Source organism: Ixodes scapularis, unplaced genomic scaffold (genome assembly GCF_016920785.2).
Source record: "Ixodes scapularis isolate PalLabHiFi unplaced genomic scaffold, ASM1692078v2 PGA_scaffold5__190_contigs__length_132052651, whole genome shotgun sequence".
Taxonomy (NCBI): Eukaryota; Metazoa; Arthropoda; class Arachnida; order Ixodida; family Ixodidae; genus Ixodes; species Ixodes scapularis.
Genome location: NW_024609880.1, coordinates 94,581,025 through 94,607,122, shown reverse-complemented (window position 1 = coordinate 94,607,122; position 26,098 = coordinate 94,581,025). Strand labels below are relative to the sequence as shown.

The window sequence follows — 26,098 nt, the reverse complement described above, 5'->3', positions numbered from 1 at the left end:
TTTTTTAGTGACGATATGTAGATGGCGCGAGTTGCGCTCCATTTCAGGTGGAATTCAATTTAGACGCACGCGGTTCCACTGCACTTTTAGAACACGGCTAAGGTCATACACGATACAACAACTAAGGGGACACCGACACGCTATTTATTTTATTTTTTTCCTCCCACTCAATTACAATTTTCGTTCAATTTTTTTTTTTTTTTTTCTTGAAAATACATATTAGTGATACCGCTGGACTCCAGGTGTCTGATAACCAACGGCCAACTTCTTTTTTGCGTCCCAGCGTCTACTAATAATGCAAACCGGGAAAAATCAGTCGCTCAGTCTAGCATTCAGGTGGGCCAAATCGTGACTTGGCCCAAACGCAACAGGCGATCCAGGAACTCGACAAAACGAACACGCAAAATTACGCGAGACCTTCAACCGCCGGCCGGGGATATCCGGGGGGGGGGGGACAACCAATACACGAATTTTTAAATCAACCCGCGCAACGCACAACGCCTGGCGCTCCGCAGCAGAAAACGCAAATATGGTGGCCGTCGTGGCAAAAGCAGACGCAGTGTAGCAGACGACAGCGCTCGGCAGGCCAAGCAGAAGGGCGAATGGATGGACGGGTGAATTGGGCGGCAACTCGCGCCACCTAAGTTAGGGGGCGCGGAACCTAAAGAGCGGGGTGGCCCGAAACCGCGTAAATAAATATACCGCCCCGCGGAGAAGGGCAACGCCGCAACGACGTGGGATTCGATGCAGCGGCTGCGTCGGCCAAGAGACGAGGCGTCGTCAGCATACGACGCATGCGCGCGAGTCACGACTCGAAAATCGGGTGGAAAAGGCCTCGCGCAGAGAAAGAGGGGCCCGCTCCAAAAGACCAGACAAACCCCCGCCTCCTCTTTTTGTTTTCCTTTTTGGGGGCTTCCGGTATTTCCGGAATTTTGTGGCCATGCTGCGGAGAAGTCATCGACAGTTTTCTGCGACGCTTGTCATTAGCTCGCGTGCGCAAAATAGACCCCCCCCCCCCCACACACACACACACACACACGCACACGTTTTTTTTTTATCTGAAAGTACGTGCGTTCTTTCATTAACTGCGGTGCAGGAGTTGATGTAAAAACGTTTCAGCATTTCTTCGTTTCGTTCGTTTGCTTTATTATAAAACGATGTACCGATCTCCTTGCCACTCGTGCAATGCCCGTGCGGGCCCTCGACGCTCAATAAATGTTGAGCGTCGAGGATCATGATTATAATAATAATTATCCGAGGCCGCTTATATCTGGACACGCATTGGACACGAATGTCATGTCAGCGTTCGGTGCGTGTTCGGGTCCAAATGTCTTCGGATGTATGGGATGAGGTTGGCTATGCCCTTTGTGACGGACGGTAGCTTGCGCCACCTAGCCTGACACGACGGCCACCAGTGTTGCTCGATGGCCTATATGCCGACTCGAGAAGTGCACGCTTCAAAAACCCAGACGTTCCTCGCGCTCCTTTTTTTTTTTTTTTTTTTTTTTTTTTATATATATATAAAGAAATTCCGAGTCGATACATTCACGTCCGCGAGGAAACCCCAAAGACATAACCTAATGTGTTCCCAGGAAGCGCCGAAACAATGCCGAAAGTGAATCGAGGAAAAAGAGCGTTCCTTTCCTTCTCAATCACGTAGGTTCCGTATCTGGTAAATAATAAGAACATTTTAACCTGCTATATGCGAGAAAATATAGCTGTGGCAAAACAAGAATGTGCAACAATCACTTTTTTTTTTTTTTATTACTTAACATTTAAGATGGTTGCGCCCCTGTGGAAAAGGTGCGTCCCGACGCCACCAGCTGATGGGAGACATTCAGACGGCATCAAGAGTGCAGCGTCATGGTGTTCGTCATGTTTCTTCAGTACGTGTTCCGCAACTTTTCCTGGGTTTCCCCGAATATTTCGACTAAACTCCCCGACCATCAAAAAAAAAAAAAATGGAGAGGATGGGGTTTGCAACGGACGTCTGGGCTGCTACGGTCCGATCGGCCTACACTGCTTCCAAGTGATGCCTCGGGCCAAGTGCTACCCCGCGCAATGGCATCCCACGTCACCCCACCCTCCCGCTTCGTTAGGTGCCACTACAACACCGCTCTCTCCTGACGTCTCTCCCGACTTGACCGAATTTTCCAGATGCTTTGAAATTCTCCGACAATTTCAGAATCCTCAAGGTTGGTACACCTAGAATCCGGTCACTTCAAATAAAAAAAGAACAAACAAAAAAAACTGAATTTTGCATTATCGCGTTTTTTTTATTTTTTTTTATCGGCAAGAACAGGTAGGAACGATTACTAGCATAATGCGATGACGTGGATGACTGTAATTCATGTGACCTGATCATTTTCCGAATTCACCTTTAAACAATCGAAACAGAAATTAAAAAAAAAAAAAGATATATAGACAGCGCAAAGGGATTACACGAGAGCCTAAAACCAGTCACCGCGTTCGATTTGCCGACGCAGCGCATCAGCTTGAAACCCACACCGGAAGTCACCTACGTGCATTCCGCGACACCGCTAGCGCGCACAAGCCATCGGCGCTTTTCTCCGTATTTTTTTTTTCTCTCTCTCATTATCGAAGCACTGTCTTCAAAACTATCCTAGTGGTGCAAAGCGATAAGCCGGAGTACACTAACCTCGGCGATAAATTTCGTTGCCGCACCCTTTCGAAGTGCAATGCGACAAGTCGCTATCGCGCTAACAGTGCCGCGAAGTGCACGCCCGTGTCATCAAATCGAAGCCGGCACCTCCTTCGGGAAGTCAAGGGTTGCAAACGAGCTCGTGAAGAGTTGGCACAACCCCGAGACAGCAGCTAAGCAACGTTCCTCGTCACATCGCTCTATTGCGACGCTCGACAAAATTAGGCAAACGAACGCCGAAGAAATTATACAAATAAAAACAACATCCACAACAATACTGACATTAAGATGCCTCATTTGACAATCAAATGTGCCATTACAGAAAAAAAAAAAAAAGATACGTTGCGGTCCCCGACACGGCTGTTGTCAGCGTCGTCTGCAAAGGACCTCGCGGCGGGCCGCCCGCTCGCTCTTCTAGCGTGGCAACGCAACTCAACAACGCAACACGCCTTTCGCCTCAATCGTGATCCCTTGGCTTCGCCAGGAGATTCGCGCCTGGCTGCGGCAGTCAGCAGCAGTCCCCAGCCGGCCCATCCCTTCCTTCTCCCAAGACGAGCCAATCCGAGCCGAGTCAAGCCGGGTCCGCGCCTGCCTGTTCTCCCTGCTCCGTTTTTCACCTCACGATGAACCGCGGCGGAACGCCGCTACGAGCAGCCATCGGGGGGGTCACCCCGTCCGTCCAAACACCGTGCGTTTGTCACGTGACTTCCGGGAAGAGCGCATCGAGGCGCCTGTTCACGTGGCAGCTTCCTAACGTTCGACTGGACGGGAGGGCTCGACAGCGTCCGCCGTGGTCCGTCGTCATGCGAAACCGAGGAGTTTGAGCGCGGCTGCTGCAGGGGCAGCGGCCACTTCTTTTCTCTCCCCGATTGGTAATCGATTGGGCAACTACGGCTGCCGGCACGGCACGCCGGATTCGGGGACGGGCTGCAGGGGCCGCCGCCGCGTCGGGAAGGAAGAGCGCGCGCACACCGCGCATGCCGAACACCCGGATCAGAGCCAGGAAGAAAAAAAAAGGAGAGGGCCGCGAGAAGAGATATCTGCAGAACCGCGCTCGAGAAACGCCCGATGTTGGGGTTAAATTTGGCCAGGTTTGCGTCACGGAGCGAGCAGGAGACGAGACACACAACGACACGCGTCCGGGGCAAGGTTAATACTGGCAACCCTGACTGGGACACGCCCTTAGTAGGTACGCCCAAAAAGACCCAGCTCTACAAATCCTCTTTTGAAGAAATGTACCGACTAGCAGATTAACCACTCTGCGATATATGTAACACTTCATCTCTCTACCCGTCCCGGGAAAAATAAATCTAGGAGGTGATGCCTTGAGACCTCCTGATTTGGAAGGAAGAACCAGATTCAATCATACTCTATCCATAAATGCCCTCGGATAATTCCCGGGATTGGCATCATAAGAATAATCAAATTTATTATGTGAATAAAGCACGATAAAATGATTTTCCACCTTCGCTGACGCGGGCAAGGAATGAATATATATGTATAAGAAAAACTATTATGTTCCAAGGTTGATCCCTGGCAATCCGATGGATGAAAATATGACGCATCTTTCAACGATAGTATCGGGTTTGCCACGGTGGAAGGAATCCGATATAGGTTAGTCTAACAATCACTGCCCAAGCGTCTAACGTGTTCTTACCGTTGCGTGTAAGCAACGAACCTCAAAGCCCCGTTTGGGGACGCCTCCCAGCTGCTTTATTAACCAATCCGTCGTGCGCACCAAATTGTAGCGAACCATGACGTTTGGGTCGACAGGTCGAGCACCCTCTAATGCGCAATTCTCACAAGTCTCGCAACGATTCTCCCGACTCCGCGAAACAGTAATCCAAAATCAGCAAAAAAAAAAAAAAAAATATATATATATATATATTTATTAACACCGCGACAAAGCAAGACAAAGACAAAAATATAAACCAACATCGCCTCACGCGTCCCCTTTCAACCAAGACGTTTTCGGCGCTTTAGAGGGCATACAAATCCTAGTGACGTGACGCGAAACTGAGAAGTAACGCCCTTATTCTCTCTGCCTCGCAGAACCCCTCGACTGACGGCGGCGTTCCCAATAATCAGCAACGACAAACAACGCCTCGGGGCACCGCTCACCCTGCCCACAGGTCGTCCCGGTCTCGACGGACGCATGGCAACAACACTCGGAGGGAGGGGGGAGAGGTTTAGATCACGGGGAGGCAGCCCACGCCGCCGTCCCGAGCGACGCGTGGCGAAAGCAACGTCGTTCACGGCAGAACCGGCCGCAAACTCCTCCGTCGACCCTCCGGCGCGGTGGACGCTAGGTGCTCGTTGGACCAATCGGCGTACGCCTCTATACAGCTTTGACCACGTGACCAGCCTCAGACCAACCGGAGAGAGCAGGGTCACGTGATCATATGGGAGCGAGTCGATTGGTCATCACGTTGTAAAAAAAGAAAAACTATTTAAGGTTGTAGACGAAAACGTCGGTCGCCCCGGGTAACGAAGCACCTCGGACAAGGCTTTTTCCAGGGGACAGTGACAAGACCGCTGTCGGGGAGAGCATGCATCTATTTGCACCGTCGAAGCCGAAAAAAGAAATGTCGGCTATAGTTACTGAAAGGATGAGAAAAGCCCCAGGGCGCGTGCGTTGCCTTCCGTCATGCTTGGGCTGCGCGTGCACGCTCCACACTCAGAGAAAAGACCCGCAGCGCCGAAGCATTATTACACCAGGTACAACCCCCCCCCCCCACACACACACATAAAAGAAAACCATCCAAAACACAATAATTTGATAGTAATACCACATACGGTAAAGGCTGTAGTGTTACTTCTTAAAAGAAAAACCATCGCCTCGAATCTAACATTTGGGTAATCATCACAACAACGCCCGTGCTGCCTATTAAAAAATAACAAAAAAGTGTATTTAAAATGAAAGAACAATACAATAGAAAGTAAAAAAAGAAAAAGGGGGGGGGGGGGGGTTAATAAAACGAGAACTTCCTTTGCCGCACCTGCTCGCCCTGTACACGGTTTACGCCATTTGCCCCAGAGTCAAAAGCGAGGTGTATGTTGGAAATGAGAGAAGTGCACGGGTAGACTGGTAATACGCAATCCTAATTTAAAAAAAGAAAAAAAAAAATTGAGGCGACGGACGCCAGTGAGGTTCCTTTCGTGATTCTACCTCTCTTGCTGGTAACTCCATTTCTTTTTTTTTTTTTTTTTTTTTTTTTGCATTATTCAAACTCGCAGTCGAGAGAGAAAACAAAACGTAAAAACTTAACCGTTACAATGACATTCCCGTGGGTTACCCCGAACGAGGAAAAAAATATATAAGTTGACGAAAAACAGCCGCCATATGTCTCTGTCGAGCAATTTTCGCCGCTTTACACTCGAATGTGCCTCCCAACCTGGCCAGAAACACAATTAGAGTCACGCAGACTGCATTCGATATTTGAGATACGTTAAAGTAAACCTAAAACTAACAAAGAAAGAGAAAGGTACGGCTGATACTCGAAACCGCATTCAATCAAACCGTTCAACGACGCCACGCTGTCTGTGCTGAATCAAGAAACGGCAGTAACGACACTTCTGTCGATATACAGCCATATGATAGGCACATTAACGAGCTGTTCATTGAAGTACATAGAGATGGGCGTTTCTTTTTTTTTTTTTTCCTCGAAGCTTATTCTGCGATTTTATCGGTAACTAAGTACGACTGAAAAATGCAAGCTGTACTACGTGACACATTATACGGAGAGTACGTGATCGTCGCACTCTGTTCTACCAACGGAACTAAAATGTGTATATATATCCCGTAAAACAAATGTGTCCGGGTTAAAAGTAAAACAAATAAAAAGCTCGCGTAAAAAATTTCGTCGCTCACAAGCATAGACACCGGCGTTTTTTGTTTAGCTAAATTTATATTTCTGTCCCCGACAGAAGGATTACTGCCAAAATCATTTTTTGTTTCTACAAATAGACCGGGGAAAAAAAAAAGTCTGCCACGACGTCACGCGGCGCGGAGTGATACACCCACCGCAACACCGCGTGCCATGTCCTTCGGGCACTGTGAGGAACGCTCCCCATCAAACCTGCTGGCCCCTCGCGCGAGCGCCAATGAACGAACCAGACACGGCCTAAACGACCCGGTCACGCGACACTCCACTGCGAAGCGCGGCTAAGGGTCAAGCAAACGACGCCATCTCGCGAACAGAGAACCAACTAGTCGGGGGTTCTGGTGCGCATTGGTGCGGAGAACAACACACACGGCTTACGTCACACGGGGAGAACGGGCCGATAAAACCAAAACACACACACACAAAAAGAAAGATCGAAAACCGGTTGCCACGGCAACAGAGGAATGGGGAGAGGCGACCAGGTGTTAGTTCACCAACGTCCAGGTAAATAGCTAATTGGTTTACATCCTTTTTTTTATTATTATTATTATTACGCCGATTATTACAAGTTAACGGACGAAAAAAAAAATCCGGTCAGGTGCAGACAAAAACCATAATGCGAAGAACCATTTCACAATCAAAAAACGAAAACATAAAAAAAAAAAAAAACGTTGTTTTCAATTATTCGGTTCTTACTTTGTGTAGACACATCGGCTACGCTTCCCGTACCGCGAGAACCACAACCGCAAATCAAAATACAATGTGTTATCATAAACCAGCGCCGACAGACGACTCGCTCCCGCCAAAAAAAAAAGTAAACGAAAAAGTCTTGCTCTTTTAGAGAAAAAGCAAACGTCAATAAACAACGTCGTCAACCGAAGTAGTCTCCGCAGCCGCTTCGGGTTACTCAAAACAAAATAACCAAGCGTCCAAAATCCACGGGGTCGGTAGAGGAGTACAAAAAGTGACTCCTTCCATCAACCTACCCTCTCCCCGCCAACGAAACGCGAAAAGGGCGACGTCGAGAGGCGCTCAGTGGCTCAGTACACTCAGTAGCCACTCTCCACAAGAACGAGCTAACTGGCGAAATTCGGACGAGGAGTGGAAGAGCGAACCGCAGAGGAGAGCGCGAGGGAAGGATGGAAAAGAGGAGAGGCGAAGGGAGGAGGAGGCAACGCAAACAAAACAACCCCTCCTCCCAAAGCGGCATGAACGCAAGAGCGCCGCCACCGTCCTCGCCAATGCCGCAGAGCAGCGGCCGCGAAAGTGAATCCCCGCACCAGCTGAGCGAGCGCAGACCAAACAGCCGCAAGGGAGAAAAGAAAGAGAGGAAAAGAGAGCGAGCGTAACAACAGAAGAGGCGGCCGAGAAGAGAAAGGAAGGAAGAGAGAGAGGGAGGAGGAGCCACGCACCTCGATTACAACTCTCCGGTAAGTATATATAGCGGAGCCAAAGGCGAGGGATACAAACGGGACGCAAAGAAAAAAGAAAGGATAGCGCGCGCCACGAGTGCGTGCGTGCGTGCGAACGAGGGCACGCCCCCTTCCGCGGTAGTAACGGAGAGAGAGAGAGACGTAACGTAACAGCGGGCCGAGTGGTGTCTCATTGCGCCCTCTCCCGACGGCGGGAGGAGAAAGGAACGACAGAAGGAGGGAGGAGTGACGCCGGCGGTGACGCGGAGGGGAGCGTCCTTCCGCGGCGCCAAATTCGAATCTGGGTGAAGGGCGCTCGAGGAGCGACGGCGAAGCGGAGCGCACGTGTTCCGCCGTTTGCCGCCACCACAGGGGGGAGGAGCGTGACGCACGCGCTCGCGTCGCGCCGGGGAACTCCCCGCAGAGGGCGCTAAACTTTGTACGCGCGCTTTCTTTCTTTCTTTATCTCGCGCGTTTTTTTTTTTCTTCTTGCCTTTGGGTCGGCGCGCATGCGCGCCCACAAGGACGCTGCCGCGGTCGCCGCCGCGGAAGTGGCAGGAAAGCGGACAGGCAACGCGCGCTTTTTGTCTTTTCGCGCGCGTTTTGGCAGTGCGGTATGGAGTGGTGGCGCGCCTGAAAGGCGGGCGATGGCGCTGGAATTCCGGGGTTTTTTTTTTATTGTTTTTTTTTTTTATTATTAATTTGAAAAGTGGTTTGGCATAGATGAACCTTTAAAGATAATTACACCATCTTCTTTACAAACCACCTTGCTAGCAAAAGTGGCATGAAGTAATTTGACAACGTTTGCTAAGAAGTGCGCCAAGAGCTATTTAAATGCTGATACGAGTATCATCCCGCCCAAAAGGTGGCACGACTGAAAAGGAATGAGTTATTTGAAAGCTCCTCCTCTCCCCGGAAATGGGGAGAGGAGGAGAGCCCGCGTACACTCGAAACGGGAGAGGGAACGCGGGCCTGTACCTTCCACTGCATTGCCAAGAACAGTTGTCGCGGAGTATAGAAGTGACAAGATTGTACTAATGCTTGAATTATATAATGCCGAGTGTTTATTCAGCACGTCGCCGCGGTTTTACACAGCGAGAAACACCTACCCGGTCTATGCTTTTTATTCCTCTCTTACGGCTGAGTGCGCGGCAACTCAAATTTGTCAATGAGACATCGCCGTATTCGGGTCAACCGTTTAAAACCCCACAGATTAGACTAAAAAAGAAAAATGCTATAGGATTCTGCTTTACTTTGAATGACTTAATTTATAAATTGAATAAACAAGACAGCATAACATTTTAACAAATCTCCCCCTCTCTCTCTTCCCCATAAAAAAAAATTGAAAAAAAAAAAGAACCCGAATTTGCTCAGAAACTAGCGCCATTACGATCATCATCATCGCCATAGAGCTGGCGAAGAGGAGGATGAGGCAGGATCCGGCCAATCAAACGTCGTCCGGCCGCAAACTGCATCGCAGCGGGCGGACGAGAACTGCTCTCCTCTGTTCCGTCTCCCTTTCCCTCTATCCTTTCCTTCGTGTCATCCGTCTCTTGCCACCTTTCAGCTCCTCATCGGCGCTATCATCATCATCAGGTGCGTCGTCGCCTCTCCTCCCTACACCGGCGCACATAGAGAGGACCACTGGGGAGGGGAGACACCTTACGAAACAAAAGACTGCAGTGAACTCTGGGGGCAGTCATCATCATCAATGTTTATTCACGTAAAGATGTACAAAGAAATGTCTGATTAGTCATCTGGATCCATAGCCTACATGGCTAGTAATGGATCCATTAGTCCGAAGCGGCTCAGAGGTATTCCTTGATATATTAAATTGCCTTAGTTCAAAATTAACAATGTGGTGACATTTAATAGAATTATAAATTATGGGTCATTACATTCGCAAGGGTACCAAACATTGAACTATATATTTTTTTTAAGGTGAGAGAGGATTAGCTAGGGCTTAAAATTTTAATAAACATTATATCATCTTTATTAATGCGTAAAACTAATACAGTCATGGCATAGGCGAGCTGGTATAAGCTTGTCAATAACTTTAAACACCTGAGACGTTGATGATTGTAGTCTTTTTGTTTTAAGCATTTCTACGTTACGGTGTCTTAGGCGTTTTCAGAAAATAATAAATTTTGCTTTAATAATGAGGAAACAATTTTGGCCTTAGTTGTAATAACCATTAACCTCCAATACTATAATAAACATTAAGCTTTAATATTAATGAACATTAAGCTTTAAAAAACATATTAAAACATTCTGTCCGTAATAATGTAATCAACGTTAGATTATATTTAAAAACATAATCAACATTATATTACATTTAGTAATTTAAAGAATTACAATACATTTATTAGCACTACAAATCACGTCAGATTCCATAATTATGAAATAATGCAAACTAAGATTTAGTCACGCTATATTACACTAATTAATTTGATAAATCAAATCAGATTAAATGTAAACAAAGAAATGCACCGAGTATAAAGCAAAACTTTCAAGTAGACGATCAGCAGTGCCAATCAAGACTCCGCCAGTACGAATATGCCCGACCAACCAGTCACCAATCCGCGCCAGCCCCTCGGAACGCTAAGCAACCCCACAAGCTCGGATATCAACACCCCGCCATGAAAGACAGCTCGTTCCTCCTGAAGAGCCGAGAACTACGTCTCACTCGACCTAAATCGATTTCTTTTTTTTTTTTTTTTTAGAACTGGAATCGGCGTCCGGCCAACTCCTGGTGCACAGCCACGACCCGAGATGGAGCCACCGCCACACACGTTGACGGAACTCCCGCCAACCGAGGGCGCACGCGCGACCTGCCCCGCCCACTTTGTTTCGGCTACTTTTCGGCTCCGGCCGCGCTAGGCGGGCTAATAGCGACGTTATGCCGTCACTTCCGGTGAACGAAGAGAGAGACGATTGCGTGCACATCAAGGTGCAGATGGAGTGCAGTGAGCGCTAGAAAGACAGATGCAAGCAACGATCCAAGTAGATAATAGACAAAGTAACAATCCCTTTCCCGGAGGATTTTTTTTATTTATTTATTTTTGAATGGGAACAAGTTTGTTTGACATTCACGTTACTAATGCGACATTCACGTTACTAATGTGACATTTACGTTATTAAAGGAGCTGTGCAACAATTTTTGTACTGTGCACAAATACAGCTTAAAACGGATCCCTAACGTTAATGACCTATGAAACACGCGTTCGTTTTTCACCCCACGCAATAGAAGTCCCAGAAAAAAATTTAAGAAAAACGATCAGCGTTCACCCCCTCAACTCGCAGCCAGAACAAGCGGCCACGTGATCTGGAGCCGATTATATGCCGCCAGTGTTGATGATAGCCACGCGCTGGGGTTGGCAAAGCGCAGGACACGCGCTGAGTTCCAGACATTGTTATGGCTCGGCTGTTGTCGTCGTTGCAGCGATTGGACACGGGTCACTACCCGAATGCTTCTCGCGCTAGCAATTCTCACGAGCCCAAGTCGAGTGCCCACGCAATGCTCGGGTCCAATCTATGAACCGCATTCAAATATCGTCACTTGGGTGCTCTGCGATCCCCGAGTTACGTCATCAAATTTTTCAAAGGAGAGATTGAATGAAAATGATCGCTTTTGTCCTTGAAATTACACCGCGACAAAGGAGTTTCTTGGCCAATGGCGTTGCGTGTGAGTATCCTTGAGTCCCTGGTGTGCCAGTAAGCTCGTGTTGAGAGAAAAACATTCCAATTGAATATCGTTGCACAGCTCCTTTAATGCGAGGAATTTTACTCCTTTTTTTCGTGGTATGCCCGCGTTGTGTTTGTGCGTATGAGTGTGTTGTGGGTGCGCGCGGCGTGTGTGAGGTAGACATAACAAACGAGTGTATGATGCAGGAACCACACATTAGCTCTCCCTCATCCACAAACAAATGCGCACAAGCGAGCACGCACATTTCGTTTGTCGCCCGCCCGTCACCGAGTGCTCTCGCTTTTAACTGACCAGGGGAAGGCCCGCTGATGCACTTCGCGTCCGCCCAACAACAAGCTGTTCTGGCCGAACTTACCCTACAGCTAACAACTGACACAGCTGCACCACGCAAGCAAGCACACACACACACAAAACGATAGCGGCTTTCCTTCTTGCGAACCAAACGAACCGCGACAAACATCGGCGGTAACTATTTAATGACGTTGGGCAAAAATACATGATCAATGTCCGCCAAGCTCTGCGAGTTTGTCGCATTCGACACATGGCGGCGCAAACTTCCTCTCTGCCCCGCCGAAAGCCGCCATTTAGTCCCAACACTCGCCGCCGTGTATGTGGAGGTCGTTCGCGTCAAAAATTCGCATTGCATCTTAGCCATATATCGCGAACTTTCGTCGAACCTCAACGTTCGACCGGTGCGGCGAACTTTAGTCGAGCCTCGGGTTAAAAAGAAGTTCGGCAAAGGCAAACCTGATCGACTCGAACCTCGACAGGTTCGCGACATCTCTATCCGTACACACAGCAAAACACTGCGACTGCCACCTTTTTTTCTTTTTTTGCTGGCAGAGAGATTTTTTTTTTAATTACTATCAACCGCTTTAACCTTTCCTTTTTCTCTTATTTTCTCCGTCGTATCAGAGCAACCGCAAACGCCAAGTAAAGCGAGGATACGGTTCCACGGCGGCCATTTCGAATGGCTACGAAACAGTCTACAACCGATGTTGGTCGCACTGGTGGGACTTGGAAATTAATTGTGCGAGTGATGTCTTTTTTGGAGCAAAAACAAATTAATAACGAAAGTGTAAAAGTATGTATCGCGTAAAAACTTTTTTCACAAAATGAACCGCATCAAGTTCTGTTGTTTTTGCGACCGACCTTGCTGCTGGCTGACCAACGCCAAGAACTTCGCAAGGGTACACAAGCCTATTTGCTGTCTTTTGCCTATGCTCTCCAGCCGGATGCATTCAGGCCCTAGCCTGCCTGCCTGCCTGCCTGCCTCCCCTCCCCTCCCCTCCCCTCCCCTCCCCTCCCCTCCCCCAAAGAAAAAAAAAGGACTCGTATTTAAAACGTGTAACGTCAATAAAAAAAAAAAAAAAACAGGATTACGCGCGTGCACGGCATAGCAGAGTTGGAAGCGTTCAATAAACTTGAGTTGCCAGTTAGCGCGCTTGTCTTGTGTGCTTCTACGTATCTTTGTCCCGCCTTTTTTTTTTTTTTTTTTTGCAATTTTTTTAATATGAATGTCGCACTACCCCTTTAACGGCGTCGAGCAAGGGTGACATCGTGGAACTAAATTTTCTCCGACAACGGCGGAATCAGGCCCCGCGGTGGCCATGTTCAACATCCTAAAACAAGCAAGTTGCAAGCAAGAAAAAAAAAAAAAAAGCAACAAAAAATGAAAGAAATAAATGAATACTGTAATAGTTTTCTTAACACTCGTTGAAACACTTAGGAATCCGTCAGTCAGTTACTGTTCTAATAATAGTATTTGTGTACATCCTAAGACAAAGTGTCGTAGACGTGGAGAGGGCCCATCGAACGAAGATAAAAGTCTAATTCTATGCCTGGCACTTCTGGCGTGCCACATGGCTGTTTTGGGATCGCTTTTATTTTTAATATTTATTAACGACATTATAGCAAACATTTCGTCTTCAATACGTTTTTACGCCGATGACTGCGTTACATGTATTGCAGTAAGTGCCCTTGGCGAGTGTGTGGCTCTCCAATTGGACAAAGATGGCATACCGAACTGGTGTTCCACCTTGGGGATGCATCTGAATGTTTCAAAATGCACTTTTGTGCGGTTCACCAAAAGCGAATAAGCCTGTAAAGCATATATAACATCGACATCGGTTCGTCAGTGCACGCTAAGTGTTTAGGTGTCTATTTCTCTCACAATTCCTCCTGGAGCCACCATAGAGATTATATGACTGCTAAGGCAAACCGGATGTTAGGCAAGAGGTATTGAAGTGTTTGTGTGTGTGTGTGTGTGTAAGGGGGAAGGGGGGACCATCAACTTTTCTTTTTAATTAAAAAAAAAACTGATATACACCAGCCAAAAGTTTAGTTTCTGCTGACAAAGCATATATTGGGCCAACAAAATAGATATGGGCAACGTTTCGGCAGTAGCGTCATATCTCAAGAGACGACCCCCCTGCTTTAGCCTGACCCATAAAGCCGTCCCTGATGTGAGGCTTCATCAAACGCAATTTTAGAGATCGTAATCGGGAGGTTAAGACTACCCTAACACGCTAATATCAAACCATCCTTGAATAGGTTTCCGAACTCTGGGATCCTTAGTAGGGCACTTTAATCAACAACATAGAAAAAGTTCAAAACCAATCCGCCAGGTTTGTTTCGAGTTCCCACCGGTGGTGTCTAGGGCTGGGCGTCGATTAAAAATTTGAACCCAATTTCTCGCCACCCTTTAATCGATTAATTAATCGATGAATCGGTTGCGTTGATTTTAATAAATAGTATATTAAAAAGAATGCTACAACTCGTATTGCCTTTGAAGACTTACGTTACTCTCTGTTACACGGCGCAAAGGACGCATTTAGAATTGAGGATACATATAGTTCAACGATACAAAGACTCGCATATGTTTGCTCCAGCTCCGAAGACAAAGAGGTTTGTCCACATTCTCCGAAAAAGAAAGACAAGAAGTCAGGGCTTGAGCGATGCTTTCTTCTTTTTTCAGAGAAAGGGGCCTCGATGAGAAGGCGTTCATTGTTGTCTGCGTTTTTGCGGATGGTCCTTGCTGCAGCTACATGTGTACTTCGGTCTTAGGCGATACTGAAGCGAACTTACGTTTCTACTGTACGAAAACGGCTTTTTGCAGATGATGCAGTGGACCTCCTTCAAGTTAAAAACTTTACCGCTGGAGTTTACTTTAAACCCAAACTTTCCAGCGAGATTGCCTTTCATACTCGTGAACACGTCCATTTTTACGGGCAGAATACAGGAACAAGTAACCATGGCGTTGTTAGCTTCCCAGCTTGTTTGTCTTGCCTGGGCAGAAAGTGATCCTCAACACGTGAAGTTTCGCGGTCGTGCGGGGATCAATTGCGGGCCCGGCTTGTTTATTAGACCTCGACAGAACTGTAATGTATATCCTCGAACACGTGACGGTTCGCGAGCGCGAGAATTGAACCTTGCTTAGAGCACCTGGCTGAAAACGCAAAACCGCTCGGAAGCAACAGTACGACTGGATATACGCACCACACAGCAACAGAATAAGTTAACACAAAATATAGTCTCGGCAAAAGTAAAACTCACATTTTTTCCAATCCTCGCTCAGTCTTTAGCCCTCCGCGCGCGCACGCGCGCGCGTGTGTGGGTGTGTGTGTGTCGTATTTTGCGTATTATTGATTTAGCACATAAGCATGTGTTATAGTGATTACTGTTTTTTCAAGTTTTGTGTTCGCTGTCAGCAGCGCGTGCTTTATCTTATGCACTCTGGCGTCGTTTCGTTGTCGGTCCCTCTTTGTTATCCCTAAAAAACAAAAAGGACAACAAAAAAATCTAAACACAGTTAGGTGACTGGAGGGCGACCGAAAAAATGCACCTGGTCCCGGTATCGGAGCAGGTACCCCTCCATATCGAGTGGAGCACTCTAGCAACTGAGCTAACCAGGAGTTGGACGTCGGTAGAGCAAACGGGTTTTATCGGGTGCCACCAGCCTAACACCAACAAAGGCTAACGGCCCGCATTTTCAGGGTATGATGACATTGCAATTAATGCAAAGGTGCAAGCGAACGGGACAAGGACGAAAATTATCCCTGGAGGAGGGATAATTTTCGCGCACCAGTCACCTAGCCGTGTCGGGAGCAGGCACATAGCCAGAGGGGGGGCCCATGCCCCCCCCCCCCCCCCCCCCGAAATTATTCATTTTGCTGAGGTCTTCTTTTTCCCTCCCCCTCATACAGCATTTTGTCATGGGCGCCGCCGCCGCCGCCGCCGCCGCCGCCGCCGCCGCCGCCCCCCCCCCCCCCCCCCCCCCCCCCCCCTTGCCCCGAAACAATATCCTGGCTATGTGCCTGGTCTGGAGATTTGTTTGTCATTTGTCCCCCTTCTGCAGGGATAATTTTCGTCATATCTTTTGCCGGGGGCCTTGTTTCACTATTCTTAGCAGCATTAAAAATAAAAATCTTCGGCGTATATGGTATTTTTTAGAGAACCAACCACGTTTCTAAAAAGATTTTCTTTTCTTTTTTTTCAGCGAGCGCATAACCTTATTAGTCTACAGAAGAGAGGTGGCCGCCGTCAACGAAGCAGCCTTGAATAACAATTCGCGTACCAACCTTCGCATCTTTTCCCCTCGCCATCATTTTTACACCACACTAACACATAAAAAAAAATCGTAAAAAAAAAAAGGAATATAGATACAGAAGCGACGCGACCTCCACCTCTTCCGTCGTTTCATCCGTAGCGAGCATGCGCCTCCCAATATGGCGGTTCTGTGGTTCCCCCAGATTGGGCGTATGTCGCGTATGACGTTGTCATGGGGAGTTCCAAAAACAAAAGTTAAGTTTTGGAACTCCCCATGACAACGTCATACGCGAAGTAAAACTCCACAAGCGCAGGCCGCTCTGCTGGTACACCCGCAAACATGTTTTCATATCTCTAAATCCAACTTAAACAGCAAAACGCACAATTAAATAATATTAAAAAAAAACACTGTCGGCGTTTTGCGACACCGGTCCACACCACACAACTTCATGGCGGCGCCCAAGCGACGTGACGGCACACGAAGTACGCACACATAGGCGTACAAAGTTGTCTCGTGACCCAACACTTCCGCATCCCACTTCCGGTTAGTGACGTCACGGTTCGCTGCGTCCGCACAGATTACCTGCCACGCGAACGCGCTGCCCGCGAGCAAACGAAACGAACCAAAAGATAAACTGGTCAAAACGCCAGGGTACCAACGGCGACGTTTTTATGAATGATATTTGTCGACAAAAACCTTCCTTTCAAACGCTCGATCACCGAGGCGAAAACTGCCGAGTCACTGTGCTGCGGACGTATGTGCGTAGCGTCCGGTATTTCCCAGAACACAGCTTCCGCGCAAGCGCAGAACGGCGTCCCACAGCCCAAACAGACAAAGATGGCCGCACGCTGAAGGCGATTACAGGAAATGCGGGTGGCAAGCCTGCGCGTCGCTCTCGTATGCCGAAAAGGCGTTGACCGCGGCAGCATAATGGCTGCCCTCCGAGCTCTGCCGCCCTGCTTGATCTTTCTAGACGAGACAAGCCGCCATTTTCTTCTCTTTCTTTTTTCCGTGAGCAAGACGAGCGAGAAAGAGGGAAAACACGAAGAGGAGAAAGAAAGACACGCGGATAGACAGAGCGAAATAAAAAGAAAAAAAGAACGATCCAAACAAAACGTTCAAAAAAAGGGGTTCGCACGCGTGCGAGCGGCACTGGAGAGACAGATAGATAGGCGCGCGCGTTATTGCAGGCTCTCGCACTCCAGCAGCAAGCAGCGCCAAACGACGGATGGGGAAACAGAAATAAATAAATAAAAAGAAAACGCTCATCGGCTTCGTCGTCGTCGCTGCAGCCACCGTCGTCCTAGCCAGGCCAGCCAGCCAGCTCGTTTCCTAGCCGAAGCGAAGCGCCCCCCCCCTTCCTAGCTGCAGCATTGCTGCCTCGCGCCTGTCCAGGCGGTACGAATCGATGATACGCAGGGGGCGAACGAAAAAAGAACACGGCCAATGCAACGCAACTAAAGTCTCACACAAAAACAAAAACCTGTCTGGAATAAAAAAAAAAAAATAGTAAAACAAAAAACAGAGAGAGAGAGAGAGAGAGAGAGAGAGGGAACCTGATGGTGGTGCGACGGATGCGGTGTGCGCGATAAATCTGGTTGCATCGATAAAAGGAGTCGAAAAAGGAAGCACGGCATGCAACCTCCCCCACACCAGCCCTGCCCCTTTTTAGGTGGGCCAACGAGGCATTTTTGCCTTCCCATCAGCCGGTAGTGGTGTCTTGCCAAAAACAAACCAAAACAAACCAACACAAACAACGTTACTCCAAAACGGACACTCTTGAGTCAGAACAATTATCAGAGGGCGCAGTAAGCGTATTTACAACAAGAAACAAAGGTTCACTACCGAACAACATGCAAGATCCTGTCTGTACGTTCTCCCTCCCCTGTCTTCGCGCTACTTTTACCGAGATAATAAATATCAGCTGTGCCGACGAACGACGAAAATAATCCCTGGAGAAGGATAATAAGAGGGACAAAAGACAAACACAAATCTCCAAACACAGCTAGGTGACTGGTGAGCGACCGAAAAAATCCGCCTGGTCCGGGTATCGAACCCCGGACCTCTCCATTACAAGTGGAGCGCTCTACCAACCGAGCTAACCAGGGGTTAGACGTCAGTAGAGCAAACGGGTTTTATCAGCTGCCACCAGTCTAACACCAACAAGGGTGAAGCTTGCAAACTAATTGCATTATAATTATCAGCTGTGCGTTTGCGATATTCCCCCATGTATCCCCCAATATCGGGTACTTCTCACCGTGCTACACTCCGATCCGTCCAAACTTTTCGCCAGGCGTTCGTTTTGATAAGGGATAAGGGCGAGTGTGCATGAACAAATAAATCAGACAGAGAAGTGAGAGGAGGCTCGTCACGACGTTGACCTTTGTTTAACCTTGGGCCGTACCACCCTCCCACGTTTCACTGGTGTTGTCAACACGCGAGACCGATTTTGTATATGCTCTCCGCCTTCTCTCGCTGCTGCTCGTGGTCGCATTTCCATGGCGGCAGCAGCCCAGAAGGAGCGCACCGACAACAAGGGGTGCCGCCACGTCAGCCAACGTCGTCCTTTTCTGGAGTTTCTCAACGGCCGCTCTCGCTCAAATCGATCCCTCCCCGGTCCGATTCGACGAAGCGGAAGTGGAAAGCAGACGCAAAGAGGCGACCGCCCGAAAACATGACAAAATGGCAGAACGCCCGCTACGCCGCCGCGCCGGAAGCAGACGACGCACGCGAGAGATCCCGTCGTCTGCTAAAACTAATTAGGACCAACCGCTTGAAAACTAGGCTTATCCCGGAGGTCTGCTAAACACCAACGACATCGGCGAGCCGACGACTCAATAATCTGCACGGCTTAAAACGTGATCCGTTTAAAGAAAGAAACAATGACACGATTAATCAACGTTGGGGCCCCTCCCGTATTTTTCCACCACGCGCGAGCGCTGGGGTCTCGCTTCGGGATGGAAAAATACCGGAGTCACGAACGAAGACACGGGAAGGGGCAGTGACGTCACGGACCGCAGGCCGACCTTGAGGTGACCGTCAAGCTAGCTCGAGGGCGCCTCAAAATGGAAGCTGTTTCGGGATCAACAAAGGAAGGGCGACGAACACGAATAACTTCAATAAAACGAGCAGGATATGCATGCCTACTTGGTGCTTTCCGCGCTTGAGATACATTTGGATGGAAGTTTGGGTGTGTATTTACTCCTAGGGCTAGAAGATAAAGGATTTGTTTTTATGTATATTTTTTTTTTTATTGCTTCCGCGCTGCTAAAACTATAATTTCGTCGTGCTCTCGCGAAACACACGGGTCTTATCTCGGAGAGATAGAGACGGGCACCCGAGAAGGGGAGGGGAGAGGGCTTTGGAACGCTCAACGAAATGTGTCCGTCCGACTAACACCAGCGTTGCACCAGCACAACCCTCGAGACGGTCAGGCGACAGGGAGGAAGGATAGCCCAACAGGGTTGCCCACTCAAACAGGTTTCTTCTCAAGTTGCTGCCTGGCTCCTCTGCGAGCTCTGCCCTGATTGCCCGGGCAAGATTCCGACGTGGAGAGCCGCCCGGAGGTTAATTCCTCGGTCAACAATGTTTCCAGTGGCAACATTATTACAGCCAGTGCTACATGCAGATTTAGTACAGATCGTAAAATCTCCGACAGGCAATGTGTCCAGTGGCCATACTCAGCGAATGCTATTCGTAGAATTAGGCACATTCCGTCCGCAAAAGACATCACTCTGCAACTTTTATTACAGTTCGTAAATTACGCAACACTTTACCAAGTCCGTGCGTTACAAACGCGAAACAGTTTTCACTGAGCAGTTGAAAAGTCAGCCAAAAATGAATAGATTTGCGGTCCCCGACCCTCGACCTCTGGAGCCAGATATGGGTCGTTCATTCGGCAACAGACGGCCCGAACGAACACAACTGTGCAGCTAGAGTGGCAGCTGCTCGAACTCGTTTGCTCTGGAGGTGTTGAATTCCGCCAAGCTATACTTCGTCTCAGCTCGAGTCCAAACGCAGCCGACGCTACAAGCTAACAAAACCACTAAACCTCTCTTTTTTTATGATTCGTTCAGCGATGATAGAACACGTACAGAAACACGACGAACAACACGATGGTGTGCTCTTGACGCCGTCTGATCGGTTCCCATCAGTTTGTAGCGTCGGGAGGTCTCGAGACTTACGAGTCAATCGCAAATACTCTCAGGTACTGATTTCAGAAGAACCACGAGGCCTAGCCAGGTCACAAACGGTACCAGTCACAGAAGACAAAGTTGCTGAGGGCACGCACAGATAGATCAGTACACAGACGTAAAGCTATCGACTACACATTGGCAAAATGTAAAAAAAAAAAAAAAAAAAAAATACTGAAATTGTTTTGTCTTTGTATCTTGCTCGACGATTTTACAGATGCAAGGGAATGTAACGTGCCTACCATCGGCTACACTATAAAACTAAACCAAAATAAAATGACTGGTATCGCTTTAGTGACAGGAAATATGATCACAGCTGAAAAATTACGCCGAATCGAAGCCGCGTACTGCACTGAAACCAGAATTTAAAGATGCGACCAGCTGCTCTTTAGCGGGTGGCAAGCGGGTTAGCTTTCAGTTAAGCAACACTGGGCGACGTGTACCGCAGCACCCCCGTGCCGTCACGTCGCGGCCGAACAATTGATGATCAGTGTTGCCATCCCTCTCTACCAGATAGTTTTGGTTTTGCCGTAGATGCCCAAAACCAAACATGAAATCGTGATTATATATATATATATACCTTGTAATTCAGGGACACCGACTGAGCTGAAAACGGTCGTGCCCTTTAAACTTTGGCACGGCAACAACCTATAAATTGAAATACAGCACAAATTCTATGCCAAGTCTTTCGTACTGAGCTCCTCAATCTACGTAACAGAACAGATATGCCGCACCTTTTGCAACCTTTTAATGATTTCAACGGGTGGTCACCCTAAGCTGCAGTCTACAGCTTAGGGTGACCACCCGTCCCGCGACTCGCGGGACTGCCCCGCATTGAGGGCTCATGTCCCGCGTCCCGCAAGAAATTCCCAAATCTTCAAAATGTCGCGCATTTCACATTGTCGTAAAACTCACTACGCAGCTTATGGCGCTGCCGAACAACGGGGTACAGAGAAGCGCGGAGATCGCTGGTGAATGTGTGAATCGCGATGGTACACCATTTTCTGTCCAAGCATCGTGGGAAGCGCAGAAGATCTGTTGCGCATGCGCCTTCGTGCCTCTCTTCCCTTGGTGGCAAAATATTGCAAGGGACAATTGCTCACCAAAAGTTGAAAATACATTATTTTAATTATTTTTAAATCGTGCTGCGTCAATGCGAAAAAGTTGCTGTAAAAAGCTTTTTTTTTTTTCTTTTTTAGTAAAAACGATCACACAAGGCAAGAAGACTGCAACTCACAACGATCAAAAACAACAACGTAAACTTCGAATTTTGTGTAGGAGCATGTTGGTATAAACACGAATCAAAAGGAAACGAGAAGCAAAAGATTTACTGCTTCTCCTATACTTTTGATGCATTGAGTTATGTTGCAGTCGATTTTATGTTTTCAACTCGGACAATGTAACTTGTAGTGAAAATTATTTGAGCTTAATTGCCGCAATACAATTTGCAGCTGTATATTATGCTTTCAGACAAGACAGGATATCAAATGTGCTAGCAGAGTCGCATTTCGTGGCATGTGTTGATAAATTTCCTCGAATAGTTATTTTTTCCATTGTTTGTTTTTTTTAACCTGAGACTGGGGCAGAAGGCGGAAAATTTTTTTTCCTCCACCTGCCTCAGTCTCGGGTTAAAAGGCAACACGGTAAACTTCTATCAGCCCGACTGCGCACTAATTTCTTTTTTTGCAGTTGCCACAGCCGAAATATATAGCCGTTCTTCTCTTACACCCCAGCCCCAGCCCCAGCCCCAGCCCCAGCCCCCCCCCCCCCCCCCCCTCAAGGTCAGCGTGTCTCGCAATTCGCTAGCGGGAAGGTGGTCACGCTACTACAGCTGTTAAAAGTTGAAAACCATTCGTTTCTCGATTTGTTCCTCTTTTTCTACCTCTGAAACTATCCCTTGTGTACATTACTTCACTTCTCTCGTCATTACGTTAGCGTATCTCTTGAAATTCAGCTACACCTGCAGCCCTTTCAGGGAGGCAGTAACAGCAGCAGCAGCAAGAATAATAATAATAATAATAATAATAATAATAATAATAATAATAATAATAATAACCTTTATTCAACCCTGAGAAGCTGGGACACCACAAAAACGTCATTGGACAACACCTGAGGCACCTGGTGCCGCATTATTAGACTTCATGCTGTGGCACACAATCCCCATTCTCAAATTTGGCTTTCTGTTTTCAGCACTGAGTAACCTCAAACATATATATATATAAAAAAAAGAAAGAAGCTTTTTCATAAATTATGAAACAAGCTGTCTTATTCCTTTTTGCTTTCGAGACCTATGTGCATTGTTAAAGCTCCTTGCATTCTTTTGTCCAACCTCTTTGAGACGCTTCATTTCATTTTCACAGGGATTGTTTGGCCCATCCCATTACCTGGGTGCAGAACCTTGATCCTACGATTCCAGGTCTGCATCATTGGTTCACTATTCAAGCTCTTCGCATAAAAATGCAAGTACACCTTGCCAACCAGCCAGCCAGCCCCCCCCCTCCCCCCCCCTCCTCCTCCCCCCCCCCCCCCCCCCCCCCCCACCACATACCCTACATTCTAGTAGATCTTCGCTTTAAAACCAACCGCAGTCCAGATTTCACTTGGAGAGCCCACGTGAGTGCCTAAATCTGGCCTGGCAAAGCTCCATTGTCCCATCTCCAAGCAATGGATCCTTTTCAAAAGTCAGAGCCACCTAGTGGCAGTCACAGAAGCACAAAAATTTCAGCTCTGATGGTAACGACCGGAGAACAAAACCCACCAAGTCACACTATTTCGACTAAGTGAACTGAAACCAACCGTACATGGACCAATTTGTGTGCATCGATGCTCAACTACCTGCTCTACGCCCTCGAAGATGATGGCTTCATGGTGCACGAGGCTGTGTGGTGCACTGTCAAGGCCAGCTCACCAGCGCTAAATCAACACCAGAAACAGCACTGACCTATACGCACCTTAGCACCGATGCAGTACTGCATCACTAATATGACACAAAGCCAGCGCTGCATCGCCAAGATGAGCACTACACCCAGCACTGACCTAATACTGCCGAGGAAGCGCTATGGTGTATGTGTGAATGGGCCCTTCTTAATGTGTCGGCATTGGCTCTAAAGGGTCTATGTTTGCCAGAGTTGCCAGGTCTTTCCCAGGCTCCCAAAGGCTGCTTCCGGCGGTGGTCACCCTGGGTGCCAACTACGAAACTACCGTGGACAAGCACGACGAGCACTAAAAGAAAATGTGGCCGTCCTGACCTTTTTGAAGAGAGAGCTGCGGCTGGTCACGCCTGCACGGACAGGGCCCTCCTTCGATGTGGGAGCATGGCTGCCGCACCTGTGAGGAAGCAAAGGGGTAAACACAAAAGCAACTGCGTCCCGAGACCAAAGGACACTCCGACCAATCGTACACCAAAAAGAGAGTTCCAGATTGGATGCCACACATTTCTCGAAACGCCTTGTCTTCACCAATGCAGAGCATTGCCCCTCATCAACCTCAACGCAACGGCAGTTGCCTCTGTGAGAGCAAGCAGCTGCCATATGTGCACATATTCCGCCCGATGGTTGAGAGTTTGCAATGAAGCTGCCACAATGCTGGACAAACATCTCAGTCATGGTCATTTGAGGACAACCAGGAGCAGAACCTGATGACCTACATACAACTTACTCTTGTCACCGAGAGATTAAGAAATGCAGGGCGTGGCTGATTATGTTCACACCTCTTGCTTCGTGATTTCCCCAAGATAAAATCAATGCAATGTTTATCTGTGTTAATTCCAGCAGGAAAAAAAAAAAAATTATATAAATGGACAGACGAAAAAAAAAAAAAATAAGTGAAGGAAAATACAGTAGCACGAATAATAAAAGGCACGCTCTTAAGCTGCTTGAGCCCTCCTGACAACATAGCTTAGAAGGGGCTAGGTTACCACGACTCGCGTCTACATCTCTACCTGCCCTGGCTTAGTTTCTGGAGCATATACAAATGATAACAAAATCTTGGAAGCTCACACAGTAAAACAAAAAAAAAAAAAAAAAAAAGTGATTCCACATACATTTGCGAGTGTTCGTCAACAAATACCAAAAACTATGCAGCCCATATATAAATAAGCCAATGAAAAACAATAGGGTGTCGCAAATATTCGAAATTTCAAATAGTAGTTTCGAAGAGAAGAACTGAACTATTCGCGTTTTTCGAAGTGTTCATTGCAATGGGTTAGCCCCGTTGAGGGCGCTCCTTGCCGAGCACCGGTGCACTGCAGAGAAGCAATACCCGCGGAAGCTTTTCTGCATTACATCGGTGCTCGGTAAGAAGTGCACTCAATGGGGTGACCCGCCACGATACACACTAGGAAAAGTATAAATATCGCAATTGGGTGCTTGAAAGAAAAGCATACATTCAAAGTGCGATGGTGCACGCGTGCCAGCTGTATTTGAAAATAAATGGAAACTTTGTGAATCTGTATATCTACATTGCAGTAAAATTTTCAAAATTAAACTGACTGTTATGCAAGAGTATACTATATTAGGCAGAGATGCCCTTACAACCTGCTTTCATCATGCATTATTCTTTCTCTTTTTAGCTCAAGATTAAAGAAAGAATATTTGATATAGCAAGACTTGTAAATTCACTCAATTGGGTATAGTTGGCCACCTCTACATCAGACCGTCTGAGGTCACACTTGATAAATATAGATAGATTAAACTTGGCTTATAAATGAACAGGTGGAACAACCTTCAAGCTTAGCTGGGTTTTCCTCCACGCATTAAGCAATGGTAGTGAAAGGCGTGGAAAAACTATTCAACATTTGAATCTAAAATATTCAAACAAAACCACTATTCACTTCGCATTCGCTTCGAACTCAAAATCCACTATTTGCACAAGACTAAAAAACAACTTTAAAAAATGTGTCATTCATCTAACCAAAGTCAAGTTCTTGGTGGGAAAATCAAACATCATTAGTGAAGGAATTTATAAAACAGAATCCCATATGGATATGTGGATCGTTTCTCTTTCACCATCATGTTTCCATGAAGAAGACTGTTCTTAACCTTAGAAAAGAGCCACAAGCAAAAACATACACACACACTTGGCTTGAAGACAAAGCCAGCAGAAGAAATTGCTGCATATATTTGTCAGGCTGTCTACAATGATTGCATTAACAAACTCTGTAATCTTTTTGTTGTCTTCCTTAGACCAGTTTAAAACTGCTCTTGGCTCCCAGTTTCAAGCCAAAAAATGAAGAGCCATAGTTGAATCATGCTATGCCTGATTAATCAGATATAATATTATGAAAGTTGGATGCTAAATGTGAGCTGGAGAAGCACTTGAATTGCAGAAGTTCAAGAAAAAGTACCAGTCAAATCTATACATTCCTGACAGTTTCCATTGTTATATAGTTTGATTAAAAAAGTTAGTGTTGAGGACCAAATTTTAACAAACTTGACCAAAGCTAGTATCAAATGCATGCACATCACACAGTGCAGGTAGTTTAGATATATCACCCCTTAAACTATGTAACAGAGAAGTAATAGAAAAAGGGGGGGACCTGGCAATTGCTGTTCATACTGTGTCATGACCTGCACATATTTTCTGGAATATTTCTCTCACTTACAAAACAGTGTATAGCATCAATTGCTGAGCATCAGATTTGTACAAAAAAACAATACTTGTAGTACTTTTTCAGTAACAAAGCATGTATGTA

At 47.2% G+C, this 26,098-nt stretch overlaps 1 protein-coding gene across 1 annotated transcript in view; it reads right to left on the bottom strand.

The window, feature by feature from the left end:
* The window catches only part of LOC120838196 (serine/threonine-protein kinase tousled-like 2), a 111,915-nt gene that overhangs the window by 79,833 nt on the left and 5,984 nt on the right, over positions 1-26,098 (bottom strand). The window contains exon 2 of the mRNA XM_042294100.1: positions 23,655-23,733. The gene's annotated coding sequence lies outside the window, so the exon portion shown is untranslated. The remainder of the gene's footprint in view (positions 1-23,654; positions 23,734-26,098) is intronic.